This window comes from Rhincodon typus, chromosome 18 (assembly GCF_021869965.1).
Source record: "Rhincodon typus isolate 14 chromosome 18, sRhiTyp1.1, whole genome shotgun sequence".
In the NCBI taxonomy this organism is placed as follows: domain Eukaryota; kingdom Metazoa; phylum Chordata; class Chondrichthyes; order Orectolobiformes; family Rhincodontidae; genus Rhincodon; species Rhincodon typus.
Genome location: NC_063349.1, coordinates 54,382,734 through 54,397,074, shown reverse-complemented (window position 1 = coordinate 54,397,074; position 14,341 = coordinate 54,382,734).

The window sequence follows — 14,341 nt, the reverse complement described above, 5'->3', positions numbered from 1 at the left end:
CAACAGTGTAGATATTTTTAAATCAAGCTGGTCAGGCATGTTTTATCACACACCTCGAGTAGGTGGGACGTAATCCAGGTTTTCAAACCCAGAGACAGAGACATTGCCACCACGCCACAAGAGTTGCTCAACAATACTATATAATTGTTTAAAGTGGAGAGTAAGAACTTTATAGTTAATTCAGTGATTACAGCTTATTTTATTTCACTCAATGGGAGGTGGGCTCTGCTGGCTAGGCCAGCACTTGTTACATGTCGCTAATTGCCCTTGTGAAGCTGGTGTTCAGCTGCCCAAATTAAAGGAAAGGTTGATGCTACAAATCAGAAACAAAAACAGAAATTGCTGGAAAAGCTTGCGAAGAGAAAGCAGAATAACCATTTCGGGTCCGGTGACCCTTCTTCAGAATGGATGATAAACGTGGTGAACTGCCTTCTTAAACCACTGCAGCTCATGTTCTATCCATGTCACTATGGAGGGAATTCTAGGATTTTGACCCAGTGATACCAAAGGGACAATGTTATATTTCCAGGCCAGGATGGTGATGGCTTGGAAAGGAACTTGCAGGGGGTGGTGAAGACAGTAAGGATTGCAGATGGTGGAAGCTAGAGTCAATATGTGGAGCTGGAAAAGCACAGCAAATCAGATAGATCCGAGAAGCAGGAAAGTCAACATTTCAGGCTGAAACCCTTGGTCAGGACTGGGGAGGGGGAGGAGAGCCCAGAAATAAATGGATGGGGGGGTGGAGCTGGAAGGAGGGTATGTTGGATGGAGATAGGTGGATTCAGGTAGGGGGTTATTGTGGTTGGTCAGTGGGAAGGGTGGAGCAGATAAGTGAGTAGGAAGATGGACAGGTTAGGGGTGGATAGATTTTGAAGCTGGTGAAGAAAATATTCAGGCCATTGGGCTGTAAGAATTCACAGAATCTCTACAGTGTGGAAACAGGCCCCTCAGCCCAACAAATCCATACCAACCCTCATAGCATCCCACCCAGGCCCATCCTGCATAACACATCTAATCTACACATTCCCTGAATATTACAGGCAATTTAGCATGGCCAATCCACCTAGCCTGTACATCTTTGGACTGTGGGAGGAAACAAGAGCACCTGGAGGAAACACACATACAGACAGGGGGAGAACGTGTAAACTCCACACAAGTCACCGGAGGGTGGAATCAAACCTGCATTCCTGGCTCTGTGAGGCAGCAGTGCTAACCACTGAGCCACCCAGCTCCCCAGGTGAAATATCAAGCGGTGTTCCATGTATCTGCTGCCCTTCTTCTAGATGGTAGTGGGACAACCAAAACATTCTTATTTTAGTGATCACTTAAAATGTTATGAGAAAGGTTTTTGACTATGATTCACCAGTTATTTCAATTGGTATATCTCAACAACTTGCACTTGTACACAGCCTTTAATTCTGAAAAAAAAAACTCTGAAAAAATGGTCACCCAGTCAAATATTACGAGGGTCAAAATAAAAAGTTAAAGAGGGCTTTTAAGCAAACGTAAGTGGCATGTAGTTGTCTAAGTATTGAAGTTAAGTATCTGCAACGCGTCAAAGCCCTGGGGGAATGGAGAATTCTGTGATGGAAGGGCTGGTGTGGATGGAGGATTGTAGTAATAATTGTATGGCTGTAGGAGGTTACAGCGATAGGAAAACCATCAAGAAATTTAAACTTGAAATTTAGAATCAGAATTGGGGAGCTATTCCAGTTTGCAAGGATAGTATTGTTGGCAACTGGGAATCTTGCAGTTTCAGAAAATAGCGTTATGAGCTGAATGCTGCAGAGTCTAAAAAGTGGCCTGTATTGAATTAACTTTATTGTCACATGAACTCAATTGAGTACAGTGAAAAGTTTGTAAGTCACCATCTTAAATACAAAGCTACCTAGGTACAACTTCTTCAGTTACAAGATTAGTTACAGTATAACAATGTCACCAACACATGGTGCCATCTTGGGTACAGAGTAGCTAGGTACAATCCTCAGTTACAGAATAGAGAAATGAAGAAAAAAGTTACATTACAGCTATACACAGTACAACCGTAGGTCAGAAAAACAAGGAGCAACGTTAAAAAGAAAAACATCACAAAAAGGTGGGAGATTCATTAGAACAACACTGATAATAGGAGTGCTTTCTAAAAAGTTCTTTCATGGACCAGTATTTATTGTCCATTCCTAATTGCTCAGAGAGCAGTTAAGAGTCTATTACATTGCTGTGGGCCTGGAGTCACATGCAGGCCAGACCAGATAAGGACAGCAGTCTTCCTTCCCTGAAGGACATATGAAGCATAGTTTTTTTTAAAATAACCATTGTGGTTACATGGTCTCCATTAAACAAGCTTTATTTCATTCTTCATACCAGGTATTTTGTGAATACAATTTCTACCGGCTGCCATGGTGAATTTCAAATCCATGCCCCCAGATCATTCACCTGTAGCACTGATTAGTCCAGTGACATCACCACTTTACCACCCGAGTGCCCAGGATGACACTGGCAATGGGCGATTAATAAAAGTGTTCAAAATTATGATGGGTTTGGTTGACTTAGGGAGATACAGTTTCTACTGGCTGGAGAGCCGAAAGGCAGAGAGTACAGATTTAAGATATTTGACAAAAGAAGCAAAAAAAAAAAAAAAAAAGAATTGTGATGCAGCAATCCTTTAGAACCCAGGATACACTGCTTGAAAGATGGTGGAAGTGGGTTCGACAGGAACTTTCAAAGGGACAGCTTTTCCAGGATTAGCCAATTAATGACCAGATAATAGGGTCCTGAGGCACAGAGTCAGTAGGGGGAGAGAGAAACAAAGAGGGTGATAGAGCTCAATCTTTTGAGGACCACAAAATAAATCCCAAACTAATAAAAGGCCACAGCTGCCTGGCTGTGTTCTGGGAAGGGCAGCTGTGGCTGGGCTAACAGTCGTGGTAGCTAAGGGGACGAGCTATATTTTGCCCATCTTATGACTGGAAATTTCCTGTCAACACAGGAAAGAGGCCTTTATAAACTCTCTTAATTATGCAGTTGACAATCTGTCTCTTGCAGGCAAGGTAGGTCATCCATCTCTTACCTTCTTGAAAATAACTCGTTATGGGGAAGAAAATGGTGTTGGCAAACCATCAGGCTATCTGGCATTGGGCAGTACCTGGCCAACCCACTTATGGGTCCCAACCACTTCCACTCACAGAAATGCTGTCTTATGGTTCACACAACTACACAGAGAAAACAACAAGGGACAGGAGGGGAATGTGTGTCTAATGGCAGCAGCCCACTGAAGGTGGTTCAAATAAAACCTTAAGGAGCAGAATTAGGCCATTCAGCCCATCGAGTGTTCTTTGCCATTCAATCATTGGTTATAGTTCCCAACCCCATTCTCCGGTCTTTTCCACGTAACCCTTGATGCCCTTACTAATTAAAGGGCCTATCTACCTTAGTCTTAACACACTCAATGACTTGGCCTCCACAGCCCTCTAAGGCAATGAGGTCCACCAAGTCTGACTGAAGAAATTCCTCATCTCAGTTCTAAAGAATTGTCCTTTCACTCATGTGCTCTCAGGTTCTAGTCTTGCCAACTAGTGGAAACATCCTCTCCATTTCCTTAGATACAGCACGCAAAACTACTCAAATTCCAATGTGTCTGACCAGAGCCTTATACAGCCTCAGCAGGACATCCCTGCTGTTGTTTCCTAGCCCTCTTGTATTTGCCTTTCTAACCACCATCTGAACCTGCACGTTAACTGTAAGAGAGTCTTGAACCAGGAATCCCAAATCCCTTCACACTTCATATTTCCGAAGCCTTTCTCTGTTTAAAAAATAGTCTCCACTTCTATTCTTCCTACCAAAATATATAACCTAATGTTTTCCCACACTGTATTTCACCTGCCACTTGCTTAGCCTGTCCACTTCCTCAACGCTACCGGTCTCTCCATCTACCTTTGTGTCATCTGCAAACTTGGCATCTGCCACAGCGGCAAGAGCAGACAGCCTGAGGTCTCCTGGCATCTGCAGGACAGAACGAGCCAGAGCAGGGAACAAGCACAGCATGGTTAAGCACTTAAGAGGGACTGTAATACTGAACTTCATTTCTTTATTTTTCTATCTTGTACCTAAGATGGCACCAGGAATGGAGACTTTGTATACTTTTCCCTACGCTCCTGTACTTCAGTACTTTAATACACAGGACAATAAAATCTAATTCTAAATCTAGCAACTATGTCCTCAGTTCCTTCATCCAGATCGTTAATGTATAATGTGAATAGTTGTGGACCCAACACTGATCCCTGTGGCACTCCATTAGTCACCTGCTGCCATCCTGTAAAGGACTCCCTTTCCCTACTAGATTCCATAGGAGGTTTCAAAAGAGAGCTGGATATATATTTGAAAATTATGAATTTAGAGGGCGACAGAGGTAGGACTGGTTGGGTAGCTCTTTCTGGAGCCTGTACAGACACGATGGGCTGAATGGCCTTCTTCTATACTGTTAAAGTCTATGATTCTAAGAATGAGAAGGATACAAGAGAAGCTTGAGGAATAATGGAGCTAACACTATCACTGACTCCTCATCCTACTATATGCCCTAAAACCATTGGTTAGGTAAGAGTGGAGTTAACCGAGTATCGGCTCAGTGAGTGAACAATGGAGAACTGCATTGAGCGGGTTGGTGTAACACAGACAATGCTAGAGATACTCAGCAGCATCCGTGGGGAGATAAACATAGTTAACATTGAGTCTCATACGACTTCTTCAGAATTGAAAGGTGTTGGATTTTTTAATATACTTTTGACAGAGGCAGAGGAACAACTGGAATAGAGGCTCAGTGCAAATACAAAGCAGTTGTTAATGGTGATGGAAGAGAAAAATACGTGCAAGTTAAGGTGACAGGCAGAATGCGTCATCTACTGTTATATTCAAGGTAGAGGGATACTGCGCTATACTTGCAATCAGAAATATTTTATCAAGGCCACTTTGAGAGAAGCAAAATCGCATTGCCAATTCAAAGAAGAAGTTCTGTAAAAATCTGTGATACTACAATAACAAAGATCTCGGAAGTCATTTGGCCAATGGAGAACCAAGAGAGACAGGAGCAGGTCAATAAAAGGTTTTGGAGTAGATTTGTAGCTCGGGTTGTGGGTGTCGAGGTTGGTTGGCTCGCCGAGCTGGTTTCTTGTTTCGCAGATGTTTTGTTACCAAGCATGGTAACGAAACGTCTGCGAAACAAGAAACCAGCTCGGCGAGCCAACCAACCTCAAAAGGAGGAGGTCAATTCCACCAATTATACTTGTCAGTTCTTTGAATGAGCTAACCCAAGTAGCCCTATTGCCCTCATTTCAACCTAGCTCTGCTAGTGTTATCCCGGTCCCTTACAAATATTGCTTCCACTGTCCTTTCAAGCAGGTCATTTCAGATCATAGCTTTTAGCTTAATTCACAAAGCAGTCAACAGAGATATGAAAACAGTAACTGCAAGTTATGTCCTGAGACTATCAACTATTCTTTCACTGGAAACCTTTCCTACTCATCCATCAAATTTTTTTATGCTTTCAAACACCTCTTTCAAATTTCCTCTGCTGTAGGGAGAATAATCCCAGTTCCTCCACATTCTCTTTTAATACAATTCTAGCAAATCACTGCAACTCTAAAGCTAAAGTAGGATGCTTGAATTTCACCATTATATTGCAGATGGGTCCAAACTAGTGTTCAAAAATAGCGTCAGCACAATTTCCTTGCTTTTGCATTTAAAGCCTCTAACCAGTATAAAGTCAAAATTCTTTATATTGTTAAATGGGCTTCTCAACTTGCCCTGTCATCTTCAAAGGACTTGTGAATATACATACATCCATAGACCGGTGGTGGTATGTCCAATTTAAAACTATATCGCTTGCATTGCTCTTTCAATTCTTTAGCCTCACAAAACGTATAATTCAACATTTCTATTAAATTATACTGTGTCTGCTTATTTCACCAATCAATATCATCCTAAAGTGCTGATGTTATTACATTCCTCACTATACGTTTGTGTTATCTGCAAACTATTAGGCTTTGACACTCAGTCGGGGAGAACAAGTTACAGTCTATGAGAAGCAGAGTTTGTGTGTGGCCAACTAGAACAGCATTACCAGTGGAATTCTTCGATCAGAATATGATCTCCTTTTAAAATCACCTTTAGTCATTACAGATTGTACAGCATACAATCTGTTACTCATGGACTATGATTTGTTCTTCCTGACTAAGTGTCAGAGCCTAATAGTTTGCAGATAACACAAATTTGTATATAATAGTGAGGAGGGTGGTAATATATGGCATCAGGTCAAACATGAACAAAGAAACCTCCTGCTGATTACCATCCACCCCACCGTCCCCACCCCCAACTCAGCTGATGAATCAATAATCCTCCTTACTGAACACTAATTTGAAAAAGCATTGAAGGTGATATGGGTAGAGAAGGTACTCTGGGGAGAATTACAACATCCTTCACCAAGAGTGGCTCAGTAGCACCACTAATTACTGAGGTGGCTGAGTCCTAAAGAACATAGCTGCTGGACTGATCTGTGGCAGGTGGTGAAGGAACGAAAGGGGAAAACCTACTTGACGTTGTCCTCACTAATCTACTTTTTAAGATACATCCGTTGATGACAGTATCACTAGGAATGTTCACCACACAACCCTTGTGGACACTAAGTCCCATCTTCAATGAGATCACTGCTCAGCTGAAAACCCTCAAATCTACTTTCCTGCCTTTTGCCTATAGCCCTCCATTCCCTCACTGATTAGAAACCGGTCTATCTCAGCCTTCAATAAACTTAATGACCCAGTCAACAAGCCTCTGTGCTACAAAATTCTAGATTCACAATCTTCCAAGAAGAAATTCCTTATTTGTGTCTTAAATGTGTGATTCCTTATTCTGAGATTATGCCCTCTGGTCTTAAACTCTCCCACAAGGGGAAACAACCTTTCCGAGTCTACCCTGTCAAGTCCCTTAAGAGTCTTCTATGTTTCAATAAAGTTGCCTCTCATTCTTCTATATGCTGAACATGGACCCAATCTACTCAATCTATCCTCATAAGACAGTTCTTCCATATCTGGCATCAGTCTAGTGAACCTCCCCTGGACTGCCTCCAATGCCAGTATGTCTTTCCTTAGATAACCGGGCAAAAACTGTCACAGTATTCCTGCTGCCATCTACGGCCTCATATAGTTTGAGTAAAACCTTCCTATTTTTACTCTTCATTTCCACTCCCTTTGAAATTAAGGCTAATGTTCCATTTGCCTTCTCAAATACCTGAACTCAGATGCTACCTTTTTGCTATTCATGAACAAGGACTCCCAAATCCCTTTGTTCCATACCTTTCTGAAGTCTTTCTTCATTTAAATAATATTCAGCTCCTCTATTTTTTCTTACCTAAGTGTACAACCTCACATTTCATGTTATATTCCATCTGCCAAGTTTTTGCTCACTCACTTAACCTATGTGTATCCCTCTGCAGACCGTGTCACCATAACCACATGCCTTCCCACCTACCTGTGCACCATCTGCAAACTTGGCTATAGTACATTCACTTTACTCATCTAAGTAATTAATGTGTATTGTCGATAATTGTGGCTCCAGCACTGATCCCAAGAACACCAGTGCAAAGGTTCCTTTGAGCAGTGTTCTACACGCAACCATCTTCAGCTGCTGCATAAATGACCTTCTCTTCATCATAAAATCAGAACTGGGGATATTCATTAATCATTGCCAATGTTCATCAGCACCATTTGTGACTACTCAACACTAAATCAGCTTATGATCATATACAGCAAGACGTGGACTTTTCCAGACTCAGGTTGGTAAGTGGTACGTAACAGTCATTCCACACAAGTGCCAGTCAATGACTATCTCCAACAAGAGAGAATCTAACCATCAGCTCTTGATATTTGATGGCAGTACCATGGTTGAATTCATCCTATCAAATCTGGGGTTACCCCTGACCAGAAACTGAACTGGATCAACCATATAAACATTGTAGCTCCAACAGCAAGTCAGAGGCTAAGAACAGAGAGGCGAAAGCTTCACAGTATTTTTGTTGGACTATTAATACAGAAACCCTCAGCTAATGTTCTGGGAATCCTGCCACAGCAGATGGTGGAATTTGAATTCAATTAACAATAAAATCCAGAATTAAGAATCCACTAATGACCATGAAACTATTGTCGATTGTCAGAAAAAGTCATCTAGCTCACTAATGTCCTTCAGGGAAGGAAATCCACCATCCTCACCAGATCTGGCCTACATTTGACTCCAGACCCATAGCAATGTGGTTGACTCTCAGCTGCCCTCTGAAATGGCATAGCAAGTCACTCAGTCAAGTGCAGTAGGCCACAGAATGCTGACCAGCCAGTAACACTCATGTTCCATGAGTGAATGATAATACAAAAAAATCGCCACCTGTCTCCCCCAAAGCTGATCATTCAACTAGCCTGGATGGGTGCAGCTTCAACATCACTCAAGAAGCTCAACACTATCCAGGACAAAGCAGCCCACTTTAACCTATCCACCACCCTTCACTTTTAATGCCATCAACAATGAAGATGCATTGTAGTAATACACCAAGCCTCCTTGTACAGCAGCTTCAATATTCCTGACCTCTACTAACTAGAGCAAGGGTAGCAAATGTATTGAAACACTATTATCTTCAGTTCCTCTCCTATCCACATACCCTCTTGGAATTTCATTCCGTCCCATCTCTGGATCAAAATCCTGGAATTTGTTTCCTAACAAAACAACGGATACCTCCTACACCCCAATGATTGCCGTAATTCAAGAAGGCAGTTCCTTACCACCTTCTCAAGGTCAATTAGGGATGAACATAAATGATTCTTTAGTTAGCAAGTCCAAAATCCCATGAATGAATCCCTTTCTTTCTATGCCAACTTGCATATTGTCCAAAATGGGGAAACCTCAGAAGGTACGTTGGTATGAAGTTATCTAGCTACTGATTATGTCACTAGTTTAAAAAAAAACCTCTCATTGATACAAGAGCAATTCAATGCATTGAAATCCCTTCATCTAATCTCTTACAAAAATAAATATTTCTTGACAGGCACCCTATTGTGAAAATTATAGGTTGTAAAATCAGTCATGCAGTACATATCCAATAATGGCTTCTGTCAACAGGGAGATTAAAATGCCTAGTACTTTTATTAACTCCACACATTTTTTGAACAGCTCTTTCAGGGCTTGCCAGCTTCATTGAGGTCATGCACACTTTACGTACAAGCACATATAAGTATGACAAATGGCAATTTACTTCCCACCCTTGTGAAAATAGGAATTGCCATGTTTTCAGGAATCAGGATTTGGGATTACTGAGGAACTGCCATGTTGGAGACGCACATCAACGTGAAAATGTAGGCCACTGTTTCTCTGTCGCTCTCTCTCCCCTTCCCCCTGTCTGTGTCTGCACTGAAGGCATTGAACAGAAATATTAATTTTAAGTCTAGGGATGTTTTCATGTTGCCAGCCAAATGTATTCATAATGATAGGTCTTTTTGTACACTTAAAAGAGAAATCTTATTTGTTTGATTTCCAATTGATAGCGACAATAGTATACAAACATTACTAAGTATATTTTCTAGCTCCAAGTATTAATCTCATTGCTCCAGCTACATTCTAAAAATTGGCATTGCACAAGGAAGCACTTTGACTTATGCTCAAACTGAGCTGATCTTGAAATGGACTTACTGACCATGTGACTTCACCAAGAAAGAGATGGCTATTGAATATAACAATCTAAAATATCTCCCGCTTCACGAAGCTTCTGAAGGGCAACTATAAAAAATGTTTATTTTCCATATTTGAGTATAAAGTCAACTTTGCCCATTTTATTTTCTTCGGAGCTACAATAGCATTATGCAGGTGAAGGCTAAAAACGTTTGTTCAAAATGAGAATCAGTTAACAAAATTAGGTTTGCTAATTGTAAATACTTGAGCTAATATTTCAAAATTCAATGGCATTTTTATTAACATTTCTGCTTGAATTCCTTCGCACATCAAGCCTGACATTTGCAATGATCACTTAAACTATGATCTAGTTGATGTATGTGGTATTTAGAAAATATATAAAGTTCTTTAACATTCAATATATTTAATGTAAAACCTTATGAATTGAATATATGGATAGGGTGTTTGATTGCAAAGCGCTCCTTAAGTTAAAAGGTTACTTTCAAATTTTTATGTAGTTGAATAAATTGATTGTGGGAAAAATGAAATGCTTGATTTCTTCCACATAAAATGCACAGGTATTTCAGTGATAAATATTTAAATATTATGATTATCAAGCCAAAATTTACTAGACAGGGCATTTTTGGATTGTTTTTGCACTTCGTTTGAAAAAAAATTTTGATTGCAACATTGCCAAAAGTACAAGCTGGTAACAACACAGTAAACGTATCGAGACATCCGGTATTTGAAGAGACAATGTATATCCTAGTCCAATACTGTAAACTTAATAAATTAAGAAATAGACAAAACGGCAAATCCAACATTGAACTGAAGTTGCAGTATTGACGGTAGTGGGATTGTGTATTTGTGGATTTTCATAAAGCATTTGATAAACACCATGTAACAGATACTTTGACAAGATTGAAGTCTGTGTTTTGAAATACCTATGGAACATTGTAGGAAAGCAGTGAATTGTTTTCCTACAAATCATAAGAATGTGCAGACTGCTGTCCTCAGGACTACAGTTTATTTATGATTTCAGATTTCTAAATTTTTCACTTGTTATTTTATTCTATCATTTTATTCCATTCTATTTTCTATTAATAGCCCAGGAATTGTATATTCAAAGCATAATTTCTTTGGAATTCTTCTTCCTATGACAAATGATAGACATGCAGTAAAGTCTTTTGGAGGTGGATTTTTTCATTTGGTGCGCCTTTGCTGATAACTAAGGGGGCCAGACATTGAGAGGCCATTGTCCTGCTTAAGAGGCTATCAGGTGTCACTGTTGGCAAGTTGCTACTGGTCATGATGTTGCATGCTAGCACACAGAAGGTATATCCATTTTCTTTTGATGATACCCAGATGCAATAGTTGTTTAGAGGCTTGCATCCTTGAAGCGAATGTTTGGCCATCCTACTGATCGTCTACTTCAAACTTCAGAATGTCTTGAGTATGTGCCGTCATTTGCGTTGCAGATGTCCCTAAGCCAACAAAGCTTTCTTGGTATTTTTATGGTTTGGGGATACTTTAGGTATAAGAAAACACGAGGGCTGGCTAGAGAGGTATAGGTGGTATAAGGGGCTATGGGGGAAAAGTAACGTAGCATCAAGGGGCTAGGATTAGGAGGAGCTATAGGAATGGGTGGAGGAGCATTAGAGGTGGTAAGAAAGGTGCATGAGGGTTGAAGGGATGTTTTTGAATTTACTGTCTTTTTATTAAACTAGTGTAGTACCAGAGCAAGGAGGAGACCTCCGTTCATATGCTGGGATTGATTGCTGCGCCTCCTAAAGGAACACCATCAACCCAGAACAGGTTTGCAGAGCTGGAAAACATCCCACCTACAATGTAAATCTGGGCTAGAGATAGTTTGTAAGAGAGATGGAGACACACAGACGAAAGACGGCAGTTTGCTCATTCTTTCCATACTGCAACACTTCTAAAAACATTCACACAGGCAAAATTCCCTTTTTATATCATATATAATACTATACTGTTAGCATCAGTAACCATCAATCCAGAGATTGAATTATAAAATAAAACAAGGTGGCAATATTTGCTTCAAGGGAATTCAGTGATTTAAGTTTGTATAGGTTGATGAAAATGTCGGCTGTCTGATTAATAAGTTTGCAGATGACACGAAATTTGGCAGAGTTGTGAATAGTGAGGAAGGTTATCAGGAAACACAGCAGGATATAGATCAGTTTGCCCAAGTTTCAAAGAAATGGCAGATGGAGTTTAATCTGAGCAAGTGTGAGAGATGATGCATTTTGGGAGGTGAAATGCAACAGGAAAGTGTACAGTAAATGGCAGGAGCCTTGAGTGTTGATATACAAAGGGATCTTGGGGAGGTATAAGCCCACAGCTCTCTGTAAATGACAACACAAGTGGATAAGATGGTAAAAAACGTGTACAGCATGCTTGCCTTCACCAACCAGGGAACAGAGTATAAAAGTTGGCAAGTCATGCTGCAGAGGTATATAAAATAAAAAAAAAAACTTTAGTGTGGTGACCAGAACAGCACACAATATTCTAAATGTGACCTAACTAAAGGAAGGATGTGGAGACTTTGGATAGGGTGCAAAACAGGTTTACCAGAATGTTGACTGGATAGGAGTATATTAGCTTTAAGGAAAGGTTGGACAAACGTGGAATGTTTTCACTGTAGTGTCAGAGGCTGAGGGAGCAACCGGAAAGAAATTTATAAAAATTGTGACAGGTTTGGAGAGGATGGATAGTTGGAGCTGTTTTCCCAGGGTGAAAATGTCAAAAGCTAGGGACCATAGGAGATATGCAAGCAAACTTATTTTTTTAAAAAAAAGACAGAGAGTGTGGCAGATGAATGGAACGCACTACATGCAGACTCAGTAGAGATGTTTAAGAGTTATCTCGACAAACACATGAACAGGCAGGAAATAAAGGGATATGGACCATGTGCAGACAAATTAGTTTGGAACAGTACCACGATTGACACAGATATGATGGGCTGAAGGACCTGTTCCTGTGCTGGACTTTTCTATGCTCCAAACAAGCCCTGGCTATATTTATTTGAGACCCAAGCAGCCACTTTTTCTGGCTAGCGGTAGCTGTTTTGCTTGCTAGCTATTTGAGTTATGCAAATGTTTGACAGTTTTAAGTTGTACTTATTTCACCTATGCACATCCAGAAGTGCCTGTTTTCCAAATTACCTCTATCCAGCAATTCCATTCTTCAACACACAGATCTACCCAGTAGATTCATAGAACCCCTACAATGTGGAAGGAGGCCATTTGGCGCATCAAGTCCACACCGACCCTCCGAGACCATCCCACCCCTCTACCTTAACCCTGTATCCTGCATTTTCCATGGCCAATCCACCTAGATTGCACATCTTTGGACTGTAGGAAATGAGATTCGACTGTAGTGCAAAGTAACACTCTGCATTACAGAATTATTTCTTGAAATTGTTCTTCAATATTAAAAAAGCAGCATAGAAGTATTGTTTTGAGTTTTTCACACTGCAGTCTGTTCCTCACTTCAAGGTGTCTTGTGTTCTGACCAAGGCCTGTTCATTTCAGCCAAAAATCAACTAATCAAATATTCATTGACTTCACAGGCATAAAATGGTGATGTTTCTAGTTATGATGCAATTGTAATATATTTTAATGGATAATGTGAAAGCTGTTTATTTCTATAGATAATTGTTGTTTGATAGAGAACTAGTAACACAAAAAACATCTTTAAGGGAAAAGCAATCATTGAGGTTGGTTGGCTCACCGAGCTGGTTTGTTGTTCCGCAGTCATTTCATTACCGCACTTGGTAACATCCTCAGTGCAGCCTCTGATGAAGCAGTGTGTTTTCCCGCCTGGTTTTTAAACTCTGGGGTCCGTTGCGATGGATTCCACTACGGAGGAAACATGGAAGTGAGGCAATCCATCGCAACGGACCCCAGAGTTTAACAAACCAGGCAGGAAAACACACCGACGCTTCATCAGAGGCTGCACTGAGGATGTTACCAAGCACGGTAACGGAACGTCTGCTGAACAACAAACCAGCTTGGCGAGCCAACCAACCTCAACACCCACAACCCGAGCTACAAATCTACTCCAAAGCCTTAGAAAAGCAATCATATTGCCTGGAATTTAAACTCAAGCTTCTCTTCCCTCAATTATCCAAATGCTGTGAAGTCACTTCAAATCCCATGCACCTCTTGCTCATGGAAAAAAATGGCTTTAAAAAAAAAAACCTTTCATTAGATATCATCTCAAAATTAGTGAATGGTTGTTGTTTCTGACTCGGGCTCAAGGTAACTGCCAACCATGTTGGGCAATTAAAACTATTTACAAAACTAATTTTTTAAAAACAATAATTTGACCTCAGTTCAGGCAATACTGCCTGATTTAGACAAAAACTCGAAAGAACTCAAAAACAAAAATTGCTGGAAAAGCTCAGCAGAGACTGGCAACAGCTGTGGAGAGAAATCAGAGTTAACATTTTAGGGCCGGTGGGTTATGAAGAACTGTCAGCAGACCCAAAATGCTAACATTGATTTCTCTCCACAGATGCTGCCAGACCTGTTGAGCTTTTCCAGCGATTTGTTTTTGTTTGCCTAATTTAGAATCCGTTTCGTTTCACAAATGTGAGAAACATAGTATAGGTGAAATA